The 21826-nt window shown below is 47.4% G+C and overlaps 1 protein-coding gene across 2 annotated transcripts in view; it reads left to right on the forward strand.

Moving 5' to 3' along the window:
- NSD1 (nuclear receptor binding SET domain protein 1) overlaps window positions 1-21826 on the forward strand; it is a 149875-nt gene that overhangs the window by 33373 nt on the left and 94676 nt on the right. The gene's annotated exons all lie outside the window — the stretch shown is intronic.

Below are 21826 nucleotides of genomic sequence, written 5' to 3' on the forward strand. Positions count from 1 at the left end.
TTTATGTACAGGGCTGTCTCAGGCACTATCAGTATGCTGCCCTACCATTCGGCCTATCAATAGCACCGAGACTTTTTACAAAATTAATGTCAGAGGTCATGTCCTTCATCCGCTCTCAGAATGTAGTTATAGTTCCGTATCTGGACGACTTCCTCATAATAGGGAACTCATCAACACATTGCCAAACACAAATAGAACAAGTCATATCAACGCTACAGCGGTTGGGGTGGAAAATAAATCTTGCCAAGTCAAGGTTGACGCCGGAGCTAGTGCAATCTTTTCTGGGTTTAGTCCTGGATTCCAGGCGTCAGCTTTGTCTTTTGCCAGAAAACAAACTGGTCAAAATTCAAAATCTTGTAGAGTCAGCGATTCATCACCCCGTAATGACATTGAGAAGGGCAATGTCCCTGTTGGGTTCTCTGACTTCATGTATACCGGCAGTAAGATGGGCACAGTTCCATTTAAGACAATTACAATGGGAGGTCCTGTCAGCGCAGAGGTGGTTAAAAGGGCATTTAGAGGGGAAACTACGCCTTTCGTTAGAGGTAACAGATTCCCTAAAATGGTGGGCGGTAAGAGACCATTTGATATCAGGGGTCCAATGGATAACTCCGGTAGATCAAATCATAACCACAGATGCAAGCGGTTCAGGATGGGGAGCTCATTTGGGGACTCTCTCAGTTCAGGGATCTTGGTCCCAATCGGAATCACAACAAGCGTCAAACCTAAGAGAGTTGTGGGCAGTAGAAAAAGCTGTGAAACATTTCCTAACCATCCTCCAGGGCCATCACACCAGGGTCATGTCAGACAATCGCGCTGTAGTCGCATATATCAACCACCAAGGGGGGACGAGATCCCCTTCCCTGATGAAGTCAGCATCTGTCCTCCTACAACTAGCGGAGCGCCACCTACTCTCCCTCTTGGCTCTCCATATAAAGGGAGTCGAGAATACGAAAGCAGACTTCCTAAGTCGCAAAACACTGAAACAAGGAGAGTGGTCTTTGAATCCCCGAGTGTTTCAGCAGATAGTGCAGGCTTGGGGCCTACCTGTGATAGATTTGTTTGCCACCCTAAACAACAGGAAGGTAGAGAACTTCTGTTCACTAGACCCAAGAGAAAGACCCTTTGCAGTAGATGCCCTCCACATACAATGGAATTTCAGTCTCGCATATGTGTTTCCACCAATAGCGATGATTCCGACGGTAGTGAGAAAAATCAGAATGGAGCAGGCGAGAGTAATTTTGATTGCTCCATTCTGGCCAAAAAGTTCTCCCTCCTGAGACAAATGTCAGTGACCGATCCATGGATCCTGCCAGAAATTCCGGACCTGCTTACTCAGGGTCCAATATGCCACTCTCAAGTGAAGGGCTTCCATCTTGCAGCCTGGAATTTGAGAGGGCATTACTGAGTAGGCAGGGGTTTTCACCAGGGCTTGTCTCTACCTTGTTGAAAAGTAGAAAACCAGTTACATCAAGGATATATGGCAGGACATGGAAAAAGTTTCTAGATTTTTCAGGGCAACCTTTGGGGGACAAAGCTCCTGTGGGTACTATTTTAGAATTTTTACAGGCGGGGTTGCAGTTGGGATTAGCAACTAATACGCTCAAGGTACAAGTGTCGGCATTAGGAGCCTTGTATAACTGTAATCTGGCCTCCAATAGATGGGTGTCCCGCTTTATTAAATCGTGTAGTAGGTCTAGACCAGTGGTAATTCAGAGGGTTCCTCCATGGGATTTAAATCTGGTGTTAGAAGCTCTGACTAGTGTTCCGTTTGAACCCTTGCAGGAGTCATCAATAAAAATACTTACACTTAAGACAGTACTTCTGGTAGCGTTGACATCAGCCCGTAGGGTGAGTGACTTGCAAGCCCTGTCCATCTCCCCTCCTTACACACAGATATTTGATGACAGAGTAGTGCTCAGACCGGATCCGGCATATCTGCCGAAAGTAGTTCTTAAATTCCATAGGAGTCAAGAAATTGTGTTGCCCTCTTTCTGTAATAATCCTAAGAACCCAGGGGAAGAGAAATTTCATACGCTTGACGTAAGAAGAGCTATTTTACAGTATATATCTCTGACTAGTCAGTGGAGGAAGGATCAATCACTATTTATAGCTTTCCAGGGTAGCAGGAAGGGATATGGGGTATCCAAGGGTACTATTGCTAGGTGGATTAGGGAGGCCATTTCCTTATCCTATGCTTCTCGTGGTGCCCCGATCCCTGAAGGCATCAAGGCTCACTCCACCAGAACCGTGGCTACTTCCTGGGCAGAAAAAGCAGAGGTATCGATTGATCAAATCTGTAAGGCCGCTACCTGGTCCTCACCGTCTACCTTCTTTAGACACTACCGGCTAGATCTATCCTCCTCAACTGACCTTACCTTTGGTAGAAGGGTGCTGCAAGCGGTGGTCCCTCCCTAAGGTGTTCCTTTCTCCAAAAAACTCTCAGGTGTGCTGTCATGGGAGACGGGAAAACACCAAGGTTACTTACTGGTAGCCGGTTTTTCCGGAGCCCATGACAGCACCTGTATATTCCCTCCCTTCTTTTGTCACCCTTTGGTGCGCACTTTTAGTTGGGTGTTTTTTGTTATTATTATAATGTGGTGATGGATTACCATGTGTACTAACCAAGGAGGCCTCTCATGCTCTGAAAACCAACTGAAGCGAGGGAGAGGTACCGCCCTTTTGTTTCGGTAGGTTTCCTGTCCCGACTGGGCGGATCCCTCTCTCTCTCAGGTGTGCTGTCATGGGCTCCGGAAAAACCGGCTACCAGTAAGTAACCTTGGTGTATTGGGGGGGTTAGGGTGGTAAGTTGGGAGGGGGCAGGGGGGGCGGGAGGGTTGGGACAGCTCATACTTGGGAAATTGGATACTATGAGAAATGATGAGCCACATGAGGGGAGATTGTATTAAAATATTGAGTTGGAATGTGAGAGGTCTGGCGGATAAAACACGGCGGGCGGCAAGTCTACAGTATGTTAGAGAACAGAAGGTCTCAATGATATGTCTGCTGGAGACACATTTAGTGCGGGAGAGGGTGAATGTATTGAATAGGCGCTGGATACAGAGGGCGTATCATTCTACTTTCTTGACGTACTCTAGGGGTGTGTCTGTTAATACCTGCGGGGGTGCAGTATGAGGAGGTAATGGTAAAGGAGGATGTGGATGGTCAGTATGTGGTGGTGAAATGTAAAATGAATGGAGTATTGATGTGTATAGCGGCAATGTATATTCCACCCCCATACTCGAGCAAGAAGATGAGAGGTGCTGGAGAGGGTAGAGCGTTGGGGACCAATACCATTGCTAATTATCGGCGACCTTAATAATATATGTGACAACTTTTGGGATAAGGACAAAAACCCCCCAGAATAGGACAGTGGTACATATCACTACGTTTGGGACCTATGTCCGGGAAGTAGGTATGATTGATTTATGGAGAGTTAGACATATTGGGGAAAGGGGGTACTCATGCTACTCGCCAGCTCATGGTACTTTGTCTAGGATTGACTTGGCGCTGGGTAACCGTTTACTGGATACGATGGTAGGGGACGTGAGATATTTGGCTAGGGCTCTCTGACCATAGTCCAGTTGAAGTGGAATTTCGGCCGGTGGGGACACGGACCGGGACCAGGAGGGAGTGGAAAATTCACCCTAATTGGCTACATAGTATAGATTTGGAAAAGATAAAGCAGGAGTTGGTGGAATTTTTTGAGATAAATGAGGGAAGTGTAGACATGCTTACTGTGTGGGAAGCCATGAAAGCGTACTTGAGAGGGCTGTTGTTCAGGGATATTAGTAGGTGTAAGCGGAAATCGAGAGAGGCAGAGAGGTTGGCGATTGATGGGCTGAGGATAGCCGAGGATGAGATGGTAATAACGGGCACTCCGGAGGCTGGGAGGAGGTTTAAAGGCAGCTCAGAGTCAGTTGGAGGCGGTTTTGCTGAGTAAGGCTGAAAGGAAGAGGGAATTCATGAATCTGGCTTATTACCAGGAGGGTGAATCTGTGGGTCATTTGCTATCGCTGGTGGCTTCTGCCCAGAGAAATACTTCCTTTGTTCATTCTCTGGTGTCGGGGAGCGGTATGGCTGTCTCTGAGACTTCAGAGATTTTGGAGATTTTTGCAGATTTTTATGTGGACTTATATTCCTCTCGGGTGGATGGGTCGATGGAGGACACGGGGGCGTTCCTTGAGGAGTTGGAGCTCCCAAGGCTGAGTGACATGGATAGAGAGGATTTGGAGGCTCCCATTACGGAGGAGGAATTGGGTTGGGCATTGCAGTCTATGGCTAATGGCAAGGCGCCTGGCGTAGATGGATTTCCTGCCGAAATTTATAAAAACTGTGTTGATCCCTAAATTAAAGGCGGTTCTGGAGGAGGCTAGGAATGGTGGAAGTCTACCGGCATCTATGCGGGAGGCCACAATAGTGGTGATTCCTAAGGAGGGGAAGGACCCGACACAGCCGGATTCATATCGGCCAATCTCCTTGCTTACTATAGACGTTAAACTCCTGGCTAAGGTGTTGGCGATGAGGTTGACAAGTGTCATTTCCGGCCTGGTGCACTCAGACCAGTCTGGCTTTATGCCTGATAGGTCCACTGCCATCAACTTACGAAGGCTGTATATGAACTTGCAACTCGGATCCGATAACTGTGGCCAGAGAGTTATTGCATCTTTAGACGCCCATAAGGCGTTCGATAGTGTGGAGTGGGGATATCTCTGGCAGGTGTTACGGAGTATGGGGTTTGGACCGCAGTTCATATCCTGGATTCAACTAATGTACTCGATGCCTATGGCCAGGGTTAGGGTGAACGGGGAGTTATCACGGACCATATAACTGGCTAGAGGGACGAGACACGGGTGTCCGCTCTCTCCTCTTTTGTTTGCTCTGGCTGTGGAACCTTTGGCTGCTAAGCTTCGACGGTCTGATGAGGTGACTGGGTTTAAATATGGGATGATTGAAGAAAGGGTGGCGTTGTATGCGGATGACATTCTGCTATTTCTGGCTGACCCGGTTGCGTCCTTGGAGGGAGCCATTGGGATTATTGAACGATTCGGATCGGTGTCGGGATTTAGGATAAACTGGAGTAAGTCTATCTTGTTTAAGGTGGACGACGCGGGTGGGGAACCACTGGAGGATGGGCGACTGGAGGCTTAAGCTGCATCTATCTGTGGTAGGTAGGGTGAATCTTATCAAAATGATTCTGATGCTGGAAATACTGTATATTCTTCATAATGCGCCAGTTTGGATACCACGTGGGAAATTTAGACAGATTAACTCTCTGTTTAGGAATTTGATATGGGGGAGACAGCATCCGCGTATCAAACTGGAGACACTTCAGCGACCCAAGGATGATGGGGGCCTGGCATTGCCTAACCCTGAAATATATTTTCTTGCAGCCCAGAGTCAACATTTAAAGGGCTGGGTGCATGAAGGGTCATCTGGAGCGGTACAGCGGTTGATGGAAGTGGTGACAAAAAGAAGGCCAGTAGTACAATGTTTGGAGGATGGATCCCTGGGGACTCTGGGGAAGTTACATCCGACTGTGTTGTTGATACGCAGGCTGTGGGGTAGGTTGAGGCATATACATGGGATCACGGACTTGACTAGATTCTCGCCGCTATGGCATAACAATAATCTGCAGGAGTTTGAGGCACTGGGGGTACTGACAGAATGGCAGGGCAAAGGGATTCAGTACGTGTATCAAATAATTGAGCGAGGTGAATTGAAATCATTTTCCCAATTGCAGGCGGAATTTGGTCTTGGGACTGCAGGGGAGTATCAGTATTTGCAGATGAGGCATGCCTTTGGAGCTCAGAGTAGGGACGGAGGTATTAGAATTCAAAGGGATATAGTATTGGAGTATGTGTGTAATGACGGGACTACTGGAGGGGTCATATCCACTTTGTATAAAGATTTGTTGCATGCATTCCTATTGGGGTTTCCAATAATGGCGAGAGCTAAGTGGGAGAGGGATCTGGGTCCAATGGAAAATGAGACTTGGGAATTGGTGCTAGAATGGGTCCCACGATTGTCACTGAGCGAACCGTATAGACTGTCACAGCTCTATCTGATACACAGGGTTTATAAGTCTCCGATGGTGCTGTATAAGGCAGGTTTGCCTAATGACTCTGAATGCCCGAGGTGTAAATCTACGGATGCTGATATATTTCATATGATGTGGACATGTCCGAGATTGGCTGCCTTCTGGGTGGTAGTTTTGAGTCGTATGAAAGGTGCGTTTGGATGTAAGGTGCCAAGGGATCCAGTTGTGTGCTTGTTGGGATGCGTGGATGAGATTGGAGTGGATAACAACCTAAGGATAGCTATTGCCAGATTGTTATACATGGCTAGGAAGGTAATAGCTCGAAATTGGATTAGGGAAGAACCGCCGTCAAGAGGAGAGTTCCTCCAGTATGTGAAGCAAGGTCTGACACTGGAAAAGGGGATTTATAAGAAGAGAGGGAAAATTGAAACGTTCAATAAATTGTGGTCTCCGTGGATTGCTATGGGATAGTAATGTAAAATTTGGCTTATATTATTGGCTGAGGGATTAGATATTCTATTGTTTTAATGATGAAAGTGTTTAGCAAGGTGAGCTGCTTTGTTGGGTGGGACTAGGGGTTTTTGGGATTGAAGGGGGTTGTTTGAAGGGGGAGGGGGGAAAAACTTTGTATTGACAATGAGAATGTAACATGTCAATTGCCTTGTTATTCTTAAAGGGAACCTGTCACCCCGTTTTTTCAGATTGAGATAAAAATACTGTTAAATAGGGCCTGCGCTGTGCGTTACAATAGTGTATCCTGATTCCCCACCTATGCTGCGAAATACATTACCAAAGTCGCCGTTTTCGCCTGTCAATCAGGCTGGTCAGGTCGGGTGGGCGTGGTGACATCGCTGTTTCTTCCCCAGCTTTCCGTTGGTGGCGTTGTGGTGTGCGCATGTCCAAGTGCCGAATCCACTGCGCGCAGGTGAAGAAAAAGCGTGCGATCTGCGCCATTACCCTTGTCATCGGTGGGGGCGGCCATCTTCCTGAGGCTGCGCGTGCGCAGATGGAGTGCTCTGCTGCACGGGGCTTCAGGAAAATGGCCGCGCAGATGGAGATCGCGGTGGCCATTTTCCCAAAGCCGAGTTTGCATCTCGGCTTCAGGAAAATTGCCGCCGCGATCTCCATCTGTGCACACGCGGCATCCCGTGGCCATTTTCCTGAAGCCCCGTGAAGCGGAGCACTCCATCTGCGCACGCGCGGCCTCAGGAAGATGGCCGCCCCCACCGATGACAAGGGTAATAGCGCAGATCGCGCGCTTTTTCTTCACCTGCGCGCAGTGGATTCGCCACTTGGACATGCGCACACCACTACGCCACCAACGGAAAGCTGGGGAAGAAACAGCGATGTCACCACGCCCACCCGACCTGACCAGCCTGATTGACAGGCGAAAACGGCGACTTTGGTAATGTATTTCGCAGCATAGGTGGGGAATCAGGGTACACTACATACACTATTGTAATGCACAGCGCAGGCCCTATTTAACAGTATTTTTATCTCAATCTGAAAAAACGGGGTGACAGGTTCCCTTTAATAAAAATGTATTTGAAAAAAAAAAAAAAATTAGTGATGAGCGAACGTGCTCGCCACTACTCGTTACTTGCCCGAGTATCGCTATGCTCGGCGTACTCTGAGCAGCGAGAATTTCCGGGATTATCCGGCGGTAACTTCAGTCTACACCCCGCGTTTTTGGCAGACTTTAGAGACCCAATCACTGTGCAGGGATTGTCTGACAGGCCATGAAACGCCGCAGCCATCTTTGTTGTGGTCGTGCAGTGATTGGCTTGGCCGCACAGCATCATCCCGAGTATAAGAGACCTGGCGTCTCCCTGCTCGCCTCATTCTATTCCTGTTTCATCGAGATTAGGGAGACCTGGTGCCGAAATAAGGTCAGAATCGTGGTTTTTAGAGCTAGTGTATGTCTGCAACTCTTACATCCACAACTCCTGAGAAACAAACAGTCCTTTTTAGGGCTAATTCATGGGTCCCGATATTGCAGCGCCAGGTAGACAGGGCACAGCATATCCACATCAGTGCAAGGCCTGCAGGCGCTGTATGTGCGTCCATTGCTCCCACTGCATCCTTCCCAAAGCTCCATAACTGTCTGATGCTGCAGCTTCTTTATTATATACTTAGTTGGATTTTTTTTCTCTCCAAAAATTCACCCCCAAAAAACAAATTTACAGTCTGTTCTGTCAGACTGAGGCCTGTTGAAAAATGATCGTTTTTCAGGCATACGTAGTATACTTGTGTGTGCTAGCCTTGTGCCACTTTTTTTTTTTTTTTTGGTGGTTTAAATTCACCAAAAAAGGCCTCGTATATCTGCGTGCTCCAACTTTGGGCATTGTAGGCCGGTGGACCCCTTTTTTGCTGTCTGTTACAATAATTCTATACAGCACTATTTAGCTTCCAAAATTACAAAAAGGCCACATATTTGCCAGTGTGGTACTGTATTTCTGTGACAGCCCTCATATAGCTGCTTGCTCCAAGTTTGGTCATTGTAGGCCGGTGGACCCCTTTTTTTTTGCTGTCTGATACTCTAATTCTATACAGCACTATTTAGCTTAAAAAAAACATAAAAAGGCACATATTTGCCAGTGTGTTATCGCTGTCAGATGTATTTGTGGCCTACAAAATGTGGAAATTCAGGCCTACATTCAGCTTTATTTACCCTAGTTCGGTACCCTATTTTAGTTTACAAAAATTAACAAATACGGGCCACATATCGAACAGTGTGGTAGCTCATTAAAAATACTTCTGTTTCAAGTTGTTTATGGCTTCTTCAAGACTGTGTTAAATGCTCCAACTACTACTACCACCATCATCTTCTGCCTAGAGGCAGTCACTGCGCACATAGAAAGTCTGAGGAGCAGAGTGTGAACGCTTTTGCAGTGTTTTACTGTGTCTGTATTACGGAGGCGTTTTCTCCCACCAATAAAAGCGTTACCGCCACAAAGCGAGGAGCCATGTTCACAGTGACCGCCAGAGAGTGAGGCAACGTGCGCTCCATGACCGTGAGAACAGCGCACGTTCGCAGTAGAGGCACAGTTCATGCTCCATGTTCAGCTTCGCAAAACAATAATGAAAGGGCACAGAGGAATGACAGAGGACGTTGGTACGGTCAGCAAGGTACTCCCTCAGCATTTTCCAAAACAAAGCACTCCTTGTGAGAGTCCCCCACACCTCAGGGCCAGGGCGATAGGAGGGTGTGAGAAAACTCTCCCCGAACTTTGTCAGTGTTCCACTGCCTTTGCTGGATTGGAGTTGTCTCTCTCACCTGTACTCCTTGCTTTGCCAACGAACTGTGACCTCTTCTGCCAGCGTTTTCAGATGGGAATTTTTTAAATTCAGCAAGAAGGGTCCTCCATCATTGTAGTACACCTGTCTGCCTCTGGAATAAGAGAAATAAAGTTTTTCTTTGTAGCGTGGGTCTGGAAGTGTCACCAATCAGTATTCCCTGTCTTCCAAAATTTTGAGATCGCGAGGGTCACGGGAAAGGCAGCGGAACATAAACTCAGCGATGTGTGCAAGACTGCTAACGGTCGATACTTCCGTGTCCTCACCAAGAGGACTACTGACCATGCTCTCCTCCTCCTCCTTGTCTTAGGCCTCCACAACTTTCATCAAACCTCAGTAATATCATTGTAAATACATCCTTGTAAGTACATTCCCCTGTAGTTGTTATCACCCCCACCTCATTTTAGATTGTAAGTTGTCACGAGTAGGATGGTTTATTTAGGGTTTCATTATTGTTCTGGTTGTTACTTAGTGTAGATTGTAAGCTGTCACGATCAGGGTTGTTGTTTTTTCTGTTTAATTACTGTTATGATTGTTACTTAGGACTGTGTTTCAAACTGTAAATATGTTGACGCCATATAAATAACTATAAATATTTATATTAGAACACAAAGAAGCAGGATGGAGATATTAATTATAGCGTCATTGCCACTCACCATCTTGGTGAATTCCTCTGTTTTGGAGAATGGTACATATGTCTGACGTCTATGTCCACTCCTGAGATCTTGTGTGAAGTCAGAACTGAATACCAACAGCCTTGTTGATGCTGGTGGTCAACAACTGCCCTCTTCTGCTCACAAATCCTTTCCAAAATATGCAGTGTAGAGTTCCAATGCATGGGGAGGACATCACACACCAGTCGGTGAGCCAAAAGCTGCAAGCGCTGCAGAAGCACGGCAAGGGCAGATGAAGCTCTAGCTGACTTTCTAAAATGGGTACGCATAGCCTCGTACTTTTCCTAGCAGATCTGGCATCTTCGTGTCGCTTTTCAGGAAATGTTGAACAATAAGTTTAAAACCCTTCTGTTTTGTTCGCATTTACTATACACTTGTAGTGTTCCGGGTCGCTATGACCCGGCTTATTAAACCTTGATTTTAGACACTCTAACTCCATTTTTTATACTTTTTGCTTACTAGACGGTTTGTGAACATGTTTGGTAGTAAAAAAAGAAAAAAAAGAAAAATGAACTAGAAATCTTTTTTTTTTTTTTTTGTTTTTTTTGTTTTTATTCTGAAAAAACAGATCAACGAGCAAAACGAAAATAGAAAAATACATGAAAAACAATACACATGATTACACGTCTTAGACAGCGCGTTCTGAGCAGTCCGTTCTGCGCATAATATACACGTGTAGTGCACACCTAGTGATCTCTCCGGATGCACTCTACATTTTAGAATAGACTGCGCACCAAAAATAATCAATATAAAGCCATTTTTATGGTGCGCAGATCTCAGTGCATACCCCCGGTAGAGCGCGTGTACGACCCCATTGAAATAATTTAGGAAATAAATCAATTGATATACAATAGTAGATGCAATAAATAGACCCAACTGAGGTTATAACTCGTTTATTTCACTGAAAATATGGCCTCACAGCTGTAAAAAACGATGTCGGGTCACTATGACCCGAACAGAACAAGCGTAACTTTTTGCGTGTAGCAAAAAGTAAACGAAAAAAAAAAAAAAATACTCATAGGTAGGTCCCCCAAATGAGGAAAAGTCAAAGAGTCTGAAGTTTTAGAGACTTACAGAAAAAAATCTACAGGGCCGCAAAAAGTCTGTTCGGGTCACTATGACCCGAACAGAACAGCAGAGCACATGGGCCGGGGATGGCACGTGTGTGAGCTCGCCTCGACACAGAGCAGCCACCAGGTTCCAGCCATTGTCACACACAACCATGCCTGGCTGTAGGTTCAGTGGTGTCAGCCACAGATCTGCCTGCTCTTTCAGAGCTGTCCACAACTCATCATTGTACAGTTTGTCACCTAATCATCTTCAGCACAGCCGGTTGCTGCTTGCCTGAGGCAGTGCTTCCAGCTTGTGACAGATGTGTTACTTTCGGAGATGGAGGCCGAAGAGGATGCGAAGGAGAAGGAGGTGCAGGAGCTGTAGACTGTGGTGGCAACCCAGATTGACGTAGGGCCAGCAATACTGTGTTGGGAGGACGTGCACCATCCCAAGGTTGGACTGTGTCCCGGCTTCCACTATGTCAACCCAGTGTACCGTAGGTGAGATGTACCGTCCTTGACAACAAGCACTTGTCCACATGTCTGTGGTTTGGTGGACTTTCTCAATAACCGCATTGTGGAGGGCACGGGTAATGTTGTGGGACACGTGCCTGTGTAATGCCGGGATAGCACACCGGTACAAATAGTCCCGCATGTTCGGGGCCTCGGGGTGATCCTCGACTCTGCCCTCTCTTTCAAGATACATATCCAAGCACGTGCCTCCTCCTGCCCACTGCAACTCAAAAACATTTCCAGGATTCATACATTCCAAGAAACTGCAAATGTTTTTGCACGCCCTCATGATCTCCTGCCTACACTATTGCAACCTTCTAATCTGGCCTCCCCTCTAGCACTCTGGCACCACTCCAATCTATCCTAAAGTCTGATGCCCGAGTAATCCAACTGTCCCTGTTATTCCCCAGCCTCTCCTCTCTGCCAGGCCCTTCAGTGCCTTCCGATTGCCCAGAGGCTACAGTTCAAAACCCTAACTATGACAGACAAAGCCTTCCACAACCTGTCTCCGTACATCGGCAACATGGTCTCCCAATGTCTGACTTGGTCATGGCTTCCTCAACGCTAACCCAGCGTGCCATCAGCGAGATGTACCATCCCTGCCCACATGCACTTATCAAAGTGTCCGTGTTTAGGTGCACTTTCCCTGTAACAGCATTGTAGAGGGCCTGAGTAATGTTGCGGGACACGTGCTTGCTTGTGTAATGTCGTAACGGCAGACAGGTAAAAATTGTGGCAGCTGGGTAACGAGTACCTTATGATGGTCACCGGCATCAGGTTGCGGAGAGCTTACGTTTCCCGTGGGCCTAAAATGCACATTTTGAGCGCAAGCAGATGAGAAATGTGTGAATTTAGTACTGTGGCATTGGCTTCTTATTACCACTTGCGTTCCAAGGACTGGGGTATGGACAACTGAACGCTGCACTGGGACAAGGACGTGGACGTGCTTGTTGGTGCTAGTTGAGTTTGTGTGCAACTGCAGATGCAGGGCGTGAGGCAGCTTTGCATGCACCATGGACAGGGGATTGGCTTGTACGCACAACATCGGAAGAAGCAGTGGTATCACCAGCAGACACTGTTCATGGAGCCTGGTGTTCAACCAACCAAGTCGAGTGTTTTGCTGCCATTTGCCTGATCATGGTTGTGGTGGTTAGGATGGGAGTTTTGCTACCTGTGCTGATGCGGGCCTGGCTGTTGGTGCAAATGGCCTTTTGGGGGGTTATCGGCAGAGTATATAAAAAACCAGGATGTTACAGGGACATTCAGTGTCTCCCTCTCCCACACCACCTCCTGACCTCGACCACATTCTTTCGGTGTTCCCACAAGCCTCAGTTCTAGCACCCCTACTCTTCTCCATGTACACCTTCGCCCTGGGACAACTGATGTAATGGCACGGTTTGCAATATCATCAGTACGCCGATGACATGCAGATCTACCTATCTGTACCTGACATTACCTCCTCACTGACCAAAATCGCACGTCTTGCCGCTATTTTAGCCTTTCTATGCTCCCTTTTCAAAAAGTGGACATGGACAAAACAGAATACATCCTCTTTCAACCATCTCACACTAAATAGACATGAGTGCTGTGTATGCATCATTTGGTACCACTTTAGTAAGAGGGAAAGTTTGCACAAGAGAAAATGGTTTTCCAGACATTCACGGCCTTTTTTGCACGTTTTCCAGGTCGTTCCTCCTGACAGCACCACCAGGAGCTTGCCCTTCATATCCTTGATAGGGACAGGAACACAGAAGAGGTTAAATAGCCTCTCCCCACCTCCACCCTTCAGTGTTTTTCCTGTCCCTATTAGGGACAGACGCAGGAGAGAGTTCTCCAGAAGAGTCAGATTTACCTGATGACCGGATTCAGGTTTCGGTAGAGCAGGCGCTCCCGAGGGCGGTCCGTTCCTCCTGGAGGGGGCTCTGTCCGCGGGAGTCTCGTGGAGGGACTCCCCAAGTCGCAGGATACCGATGGAGGTCCCTCTGCGACAAGATAGAGCTCTGTGCTCCCGTTAGCTGCCTCATCCCTTCACAAAGGGGCTCTGAGGCGGCTGCTGCGGTGTCTGGCGCTGTTCCCTCAGGCTCCATGTGCAGCCGGCGGCGTTCCCCGAACTTCCGCTCTGGGTCGGAGGGCGCTGATGACGACTTCCGGGGGGCGTGGCCAGATTCCCGGGTGCATCGGGATACTACGGCGAAACAAGAGGCCAAAACATGATGGCACCAGGATCAGGATCCCAAACTGGTCGGCGTGCGTTCCAGATGACGCATGCGCAGTACAGCTGGGGACCTGCAATCACCGTAGATGCCAGCAGCTGAGCTCTGACTTTAATGACTGACAGCTGACTGCACACCTGACTTAGTAAGATGGAAGGTGCTAGTCATCCAGACGTCCAATCCTTAGAGCTGCCAACGGACCATGTGAGTAGTCGTGGTGGGGAAGTACCTAGCGGGACTTTAGATCCGTAGCTACAGGGCTTTCCTTTACATTTTTAGGACAAGGACATTCCCAAACGGTCTGCCGCTAAGGAAAAGGCTATCAGATGTCCGTTATGTGCCACCAAGCTCCCAGATGATTATAACAAGAAGTTATGCGAAGTGTGCATCGCTAAACTACTAAAAGACGAACAAGCTTCTTATTAACTAACATTAAAACCATGATTAAAGACGAAGTCCAGGCTACAGTATCAACATTGGTGCCACCCCAGTCTCCTCACCCTAAGAGGCCCAGATGGGATATGGATTTAAGTTCAGAAGAAGGAGAGGTTTCAGGATATTCCGATCCAGACTCTGATGAAGGTGGCAATTGTTGTATTTCCGGAAGAACACAAAAGATACCTGTTCTCGTCCGAAAACACGGATGTGGTACTAAAAGCAGTTAGTGGTTCAGTCGAGTCCTCTTATCTTCATAGTGCTTCTATCGGTTCAGGACAAAATGTTCGGGGGCCTGAGAACCCGCAGAAATAGAGTATTTCCGGTCAATAACCATATAACGGCGATGATACTGGAAGAATGGGAAGATGTGGGGAAAAAAGCTAGTAGTCCCGCGTGTTGTGAACTATGGAAAAGGAAAAGGGTAAGATGGGGATATGGGACTAGTTTACTCCTTGTTTACTGTGGATGTGTTGAACTATAGGATATTTTCCTTTCACTTGATGTAACGTTCACAATCCATATAGCTGTGAGGGTATTGATTGAGCACTGAGCACTTTACTGTAGCCCTGTGGCAGCATCCTCCTCGTGTTACTAGGTCTTATGACCCCCCAATATATCAATCCACCCCCCCCCCCCCCCCGGTTTTCCTATATCCGTGGTGCAACACTGTTTTAACTGCACCCATTCCCTATACTCAAATGTTTCTGTTTCTAATCTGTTAATATATCTGGATATTTTGTTTTTTGTATATTTTAGTGTTGCTTACGATTGCATCAATAAACATACAATTTTATATGGAACTATATATTTTTTGAGTCTATATACTTCATGTCCTTTGGTTAGTTGGATCTCAAACATGCATACTATCATGTGCCCATCCATCCCTCACATCAAAGATTCCTCAGGTTTGCAATAAGAAGCCGCAAGAAGATACTTCATTTCCGGTTTCAGTGTCTACCATTCGGTCTCGCCTCTGCCCCAAGAATATTCACAAAGCTCATGACGGAGGTCATGGCTCATCTAAGAGAAAAATAAGTTCTCATCGCTCCATACCTGGACGATCTGTTGCTGATAGCAGATTCATCTCAACAGATGGAACAATCCTTAAAAATTACCATATCACTCCTGAGGTGTCTAGGGTGGATAATAAATTCAAAAAAGTCGAGTCTCAAACCAGAAACACAGAAAATATTTCTGGGAGTGCTACTAGATTCCGAACAGGAATACTCCTCCCTACCAGACCAAAAACAACGGTCAATCAAAAAAGAACTTCAAACATTAAAAAAACGCAAATACATTTCCATCAGGAAAGCCATGAGGGTTCCAGGACTGATGACCTCATGTATTCCCAGCGTACAATGGAGCCAATTTCACTCCAGAACTCTTCAACGAGAAGTTCTTTCGGTATGGAATGGAAAGAGTTCATTAGACAACAAAATGTTACCCAGCGAGTTAAAACAGTCCCTCTCATGCTGGGTCGACTTAAAAAACCTCAAAAAAGGGAAACTGCTACATACTTAGGCAATTAACTGGTTCATGCAGCTTAACATGAACACCCGAGCCTTACACTATGGCCGGTCCAAATAACTAAAGCAATTGTTACCATCCACCTCTCGTGTCTCCCCTTTTCCTCATAGTTTGTAAGCTTGCGAGCAGGGCCCTCATTCCTCCTGGTATCTGTTTTGAACTGTATTTCTGTTATGCTGTAATGTCTATTGTCTGTACAAGTCCCCTCTATAATTTGTAAAGCGCTGCGGAATATGTTGGCGCTATATAAATAAAAATTATTATTATTATTATTATTAGAGTATCTCCATGCGTAAATATAACCACTGATGCAAGCTTTAGCCAAATGGATCCATCGTGGAAGTGCTGGGTTCCTAAACTTCACAGGCTTTGCCAGGTACCCGAGATTGTGAAAAATCAACTGCAGGAGGATCCCGTGGCAGATACCATAAATGGCTGAGTCCCAAGCATTGTACCCAATCATCGCATCTCCAGTCTGTATGCCCCCTCCACCCAAGGCACAACATTCAGAGATGTGCTCAACTGGACGAAATATCAGAATATATTCTCTATAATAGCGGGCACATGTGATTGCCCAGCTGCTGCACTAACCTACGACTAACGGATTGGAACATACCGTCCGGTGCAACAAAATCTTTTATTGAGGCATCATCATACCAACAGCAGGCAGAAAAAACAGTGGAGCAAATACAGACGACGATCATTTCACGCTTACATTGCGATTCAACAGGACTTGTTGAAGCGCAATGTAAGCGTGAAACGATCGTCATCTGTATTTGCTACACTGTTTTATCTGCCTGCTGTTGGTATGATGATGCCACAATAAAGGATTTTGTTGCATCGGATGGTATGTGCCAATCCGCTTTCTTTTCTATGGACATACAGATTCTTTTTCTTTGGAAGTGGCAACCGTAATCCCTGGTGTGTGTGCAGATTCATCAACCAGAGGTCATACAGCTGTGCCTTTGTCCTGCTTCTCTGCTATGGTATTTAACCTACGTCTAACACTGCCCGCTATTAAAGAGAATGAAAATTCACTTTGCCATTCCCATTGTCCCTCCAACCCTGGGCACTGAAGTCAGCACTAAGAGGCGGGAGGGAATATTCATTCCCTTTAGTATTGTGCACTTGAGATCGCACAGCAGCAGGAAGCTGGTGGCTGCAGCTACTGTGCACGCTATTATCCTCTTCCTGACCTGTGACGCAGCGTATGCGTCATGGCGTGATCGTTTTCCTGCGGGTCGGGTGAAAGGGTTAACTGAAGTTTCACCCAACTCGCAGGAACTGGGGGACTTGTACTTGACCCCCCCCCCCCTCCCGTGGCTACGATCGCTCTGGTGACCACTTTGTCACCACCCCCCAGATCTCATTGGAGCTAGCGTCCATGTGTCGCTATCTCCATTCAGATGTGGAGGGGCGGAGTAAACATGGCTGCCTCGCTGTCCAGCTTCATGCTGTCCGTGGAAGCTGAACAGCAAGGTGCCTGCTTGCTGCCCTGCCACATACCGCGATCGCCGCCGCCAGGTACTCGCCTCTGCTGCCCTCCGCTCCCCCCGCCGTCTGCTCCCCTGCCTCGGTGATCACCCGCCCCCCACTGCCGCTGCTGCCGCCAGCTCCATCTGCACTGCATCTCCTCAGCCCCCTGCGCCTGACGGCCCCCTCCTGCCCCCAGTGACCACCCCCTCCCGCACCAGTTTTCCGATTAGGGTTGGGGCTAAAGTTAGGGTTGGGATTAGGAGTAGGGGTGTGTTGGGGTTAGAATTGGGGGTTCCACTGTTTAGGCACATCTGGGGCTCTGCAAACGTAACATGTAGCCCGCAGACCATTCCATCAAAGTCTGCATTTCAAAACGTCACTACTTCATTTCCGAGCCCCGACATCTAATAAGTGTTCCCCCCCACATATGGGGTACCGTCGTACTCAGGACAACTTTTGGGGTCCAATTTGTCCTGTTATCCTTGCAAAAATAAAAAATTGTGGGCTAGAATATAATTTTGGGGGGAAAAAATTATTTTTTTTTCACAGCTCTGCGTTATAAACTTCTGTGAAACACTTGGGGGTAATAAGTGCTCAGCACCCATCTAGAGAAGTTCCTTGGGGGGTCTAGTTTCCAAAATGGGGTCACTTGTGGGGTAGCTCCAATGTTTATGCACACAGGGGCTGTCCAAATGCGACATGGTGTCCGCTAACGATTTGAGCTAATTTCATTCAAAAAGTCAAATGGCGCTCCTTCCCTTTCGAACCCTGCCGTACACCCGAAGAGTGGTTCTCCCCCACATATGGGGTTTCGGCATACTCGGGACAAATTGGACAACAACTTTTGGGGTCCACTTTCTCCTTTTACTCTTGGGAAATTAAAAAAAGTTGCTTAACTATCATTTTTGTGACTAAAAAGTTAAATGTTCATTTTTTTTCCTTCCATGTTGCTTCTGCTGCTGTGACACACCTGAAGGGTTAGTAAACTTCTTGAATGTTGTTTTGAGCACCTTGAGGGGTGCAGTTTTTAGAATGGTGTCACTTTTGGGTATTTTTAGCCATATAGATCCCTCAAACTGACTTCAAATATGAGGTGGTCCCTAAAAAAAAATAAAAAAATGGTTTTGTACCTTTTGTTGTAAAAATGAGAAATCGCTGGTCAACTTCTAACCCTTATAACTTCCTAGCAAAAAAAAAAAATTGTTTCCAAAATTGTGCTGATGTAAAGTAGACATGTGGGAAATGTTAATTTTGTGTCACACAACTCTCTGGTTTAACAAAATTTGAAAATTGCTAAATTTTAGCCAAATTTCCAATTTTTTCACAAATAAAAGCAAAAATTGACCTAAATTTACCACTAACATGAAGCCCAATATGTCACGAAAAAACAATCTCAGGGTCGCTAGGATCCATTGAAGTGTTCCTGAGTTAAGTCCTAAAGGGACACTGGTCAGAATTGCAAAAGATGGCCAGGTCATTAAGATCAAAATAGGCTGGGTCATGAAGGGGTTAAAGCTTCAGTGCATAAGGTGGCAGGGACCATGGGTGTGGGGAGCAGTGAATATTAATTTTTCTTTGGCAGATGGCACAGGTGTTAGCTGCAGCCACCAGCTCCTGTGACCTGCTGCCGCCCCACCTCCACAGCTACAGTAGGTATATCCGGACTATCAGACGCAACCCCCCCTCCCCCCATTTTCGTCCAAATTTTGTGAAGAAAAAGTGTGTATTATAGTCCGAAAAATACGGTATGTACTAGAGTTCATGTGAATTTTAGTTTGTAACGTCATCCTTGCAGCATATGATTAGCCGACTGCGGCAACATCATATAAGGGCCATCGATTTGCATGAACATAGTACCTTCTAATCCAAGTCAGATTCATTAGTGTTCTCTTTGCGGTCAGGGACTGACATTTACAATTTGTGGTCCCTCCTTTTCAGTCTGGCACCTGCTTTTGGATTTTCACAAAGGTCTTGGTCTTCATTTCCATTTGTTGTAGCTTTTCTTTATCTGACTGATTTATCATGATAATGGTACCATCTAGAGCAGACACCTTGGAGAGTCTTTACATTGTCTTGGACCCCTTGTATCACTTGAAGGACAAGGCGCATCTCTTCTATGTGATGGCTTAAGGTACCTTCACACTGAGCGACTTAACAACGATATCGCTAGCGATCCGTGACGTTGCAGCATCCTGGATAGCGATATCGTTGTGTTTGACACGCAGCAGCGATCTGGATCCTGCTGTGACATCGTTGGTCGGAGCAGAAAGGCCAGAACTTTATTTCGTCGCTGGATCTCCCGCAGACATCGCTGAATCGGCGTGTGTGACGCCGATTCAGCCATTTCTTCACTGGTAACCAGGGTAAACATCGGGTTACTAAGCGCAGGGCCGCGTTTAGTAACCCGATGTTTACCCTGGTTACCATTGTAAATGTAAAAAAACAAACAAACAGTACATACTTACATTCCGGTGTCTGTCCCCTCGCCGTCAGCTTCCCGCACTGACTGAGCGCTGGCTGGCCGTAAAGCACAGCGGCGACGTCACCGCTCTCCTTTACAGCCGGCGCTGAGACAGTGCAGTGAAGCTGAGGCCGGGGGACAGACACCGGAATGTAAGTATGTACTGTTTTTTTTTTTTACATTTACAATGGTAACCAGGGTAAACATCGGGTTACTAAGCGTGGCCCTGCGCTTAGTAACCCGATGTTTACCCTGGTTACCAGGGGACTTCGGCATCGTTGGTCGCTGGAGAGCTGTCTGTGTGACAGCTCTCCAGCGACCACACAGCGACGAAACAGCGACGCTGCAGCGATTGGCATCGTTGCCTATATTGCTGCAGCTTCGCTTAAAGGGACACTGTCACCTGAATTTGGAGGGAACAATCTTCAGCCATGGAGGCGGGGTTTTTAGGTGTTTGATTAACCCTTTCCTTACCCGCTGGCTGCATGCTGGCTGCAATATTGGATTGAAGTTCATTCTCTGTCCTCCATAAGACACGCCTGCACAAGGCAAGGTGATATCGCTGGTCGTGATCGTAGGTAAATCGTATAGTGTGACGGTACCCTAACTGTAAAAATGTTTTGTCAAACCTTCCAATGGGGGACTCCGTACTGTTTCCATGTCTTTTTCATGTGCCAATTCTCTTCGAGATTCGTTGTCCTTTGGGTTCTGACTGTTAGCATTAATTCCTTTAATCTTTTAGTGCTATTCCTACTAGTCCTACTGCTATCAACTTACTGATTTGATTATTGCCTGCTGAAGGGGTATAGTTTGTGGGAGGAGCAAATGCATAAGTTAGTGCCCGCCTCCTAGTAGAACCTGTGTACCCCAATGGATGTTATGAGAAAAGGCTTTTACAGGAAAGAACAAAAACCCAATTTCTCCATCGCCACATTGGGGGACACAGGACCGTGGGTGTATGCTGCTGCCACTAGGAGGCTGACACTAAGTAAATACAAAAAGGGTTAGCTCCTCCTCTGCAGTATACACCGCCCACTGGCTCCGGATAATACCAGTTCTTGCTTAGGGTCCGTAGGAGGCACACTGCGTCTCTTTTCTTTCCAGACGTTCTTATTTTTATCTTTGCTCAAGAGGATGAAGGGGGCGACGGACCCTTTTAAGGGGGCCGATCTCCCCTGAATCATCAACAGGCGAGTACGGCGAGTTTACTTCCTGTACCCTTGCCTGCGACGTGGTATGTTCGGCCGTGGACTAGCCCTGTGAAATCCTAGGGGAGCGAACCCATAGGATACACAGAGGCCACCTTCCTATGAGCACAGTCCGGCCGCCCTCCCTCTGCACCACCACTGAAGAACAGCGGTGCAGCAAGGAGCTTCCCAGTCCCTCTCCACCTCCTCATTAAGAGGGCGACGGATCGAGGTTGACTGCACTTCTCCCCCCCCCCCCCATACCTCGCCTGAAGAGGACCTTAAGCGGTGAGTCTAGCAGGGGGTTGGGGGGGGTGGGGGTTGGGGGCGCACCGTGGACTCGGCGGCATTTTGCGGCCGGACACCGTTAATTTAGTCGCCGGCTTCGGCCTCAGCTAGGCCGCGTTCCGCCCATAGCGTGCGTCACGTGCGACGGCCCGCCCACCGGTTCAGTGCTTCACACTGCGAGAAGCGCCCCACAAACTTGGCGGCCATTTTGGACTCCAAGGAGCCTCAGCGCCACCCTCTCCCCTCGGTCTCAGTGCGGCATCTGCACAGGACCTGGGTAGGTGCGCTGCACGCTGACACAGGCCCTCATACTCCTGCACAGTGCTCTGCTTTACTAGCTGCACAGGTGCTCCACAGCCCTGCACGGAGGTTAATAGACAACATGTCTCTGCCTAAACACAAAAAGGCCGCAAAAACACATCGTGGTGCTCACTTCTTGCACCTCCTGTCAGGCTGCGCTACCAAGCGGACCTACTACTCCGCTCTGTAATTCTTGTGACCCTAAATGCGCTCAGGAGCCCCCTGCCGCAAACGAGCCCGCGGTGACCAGTCCCCCTGAGTGGGCTTTGTCAGTTGCAATCTATGGCTTCTTTGACTAAAGCGATCGAGTCCCTCCAGGATCCAACCAGGAGCAGGACCACTAATCCGCCTATTCAGGAA

This window comes from Ranitomeya imitator, chromosome 4 (genome assembly GCF_032444005.1).
Source record: "Ranitomeya imitator isolate aRanImi1 chromosome 4, aRanImi1.pri, whole genome shotgun sequence".
NCBI lineage: Eukaryota > Metazoa > Chordata > Amphibia > Anura > Dendrobatidae > Ranitomeya > Ranitomeya imitator.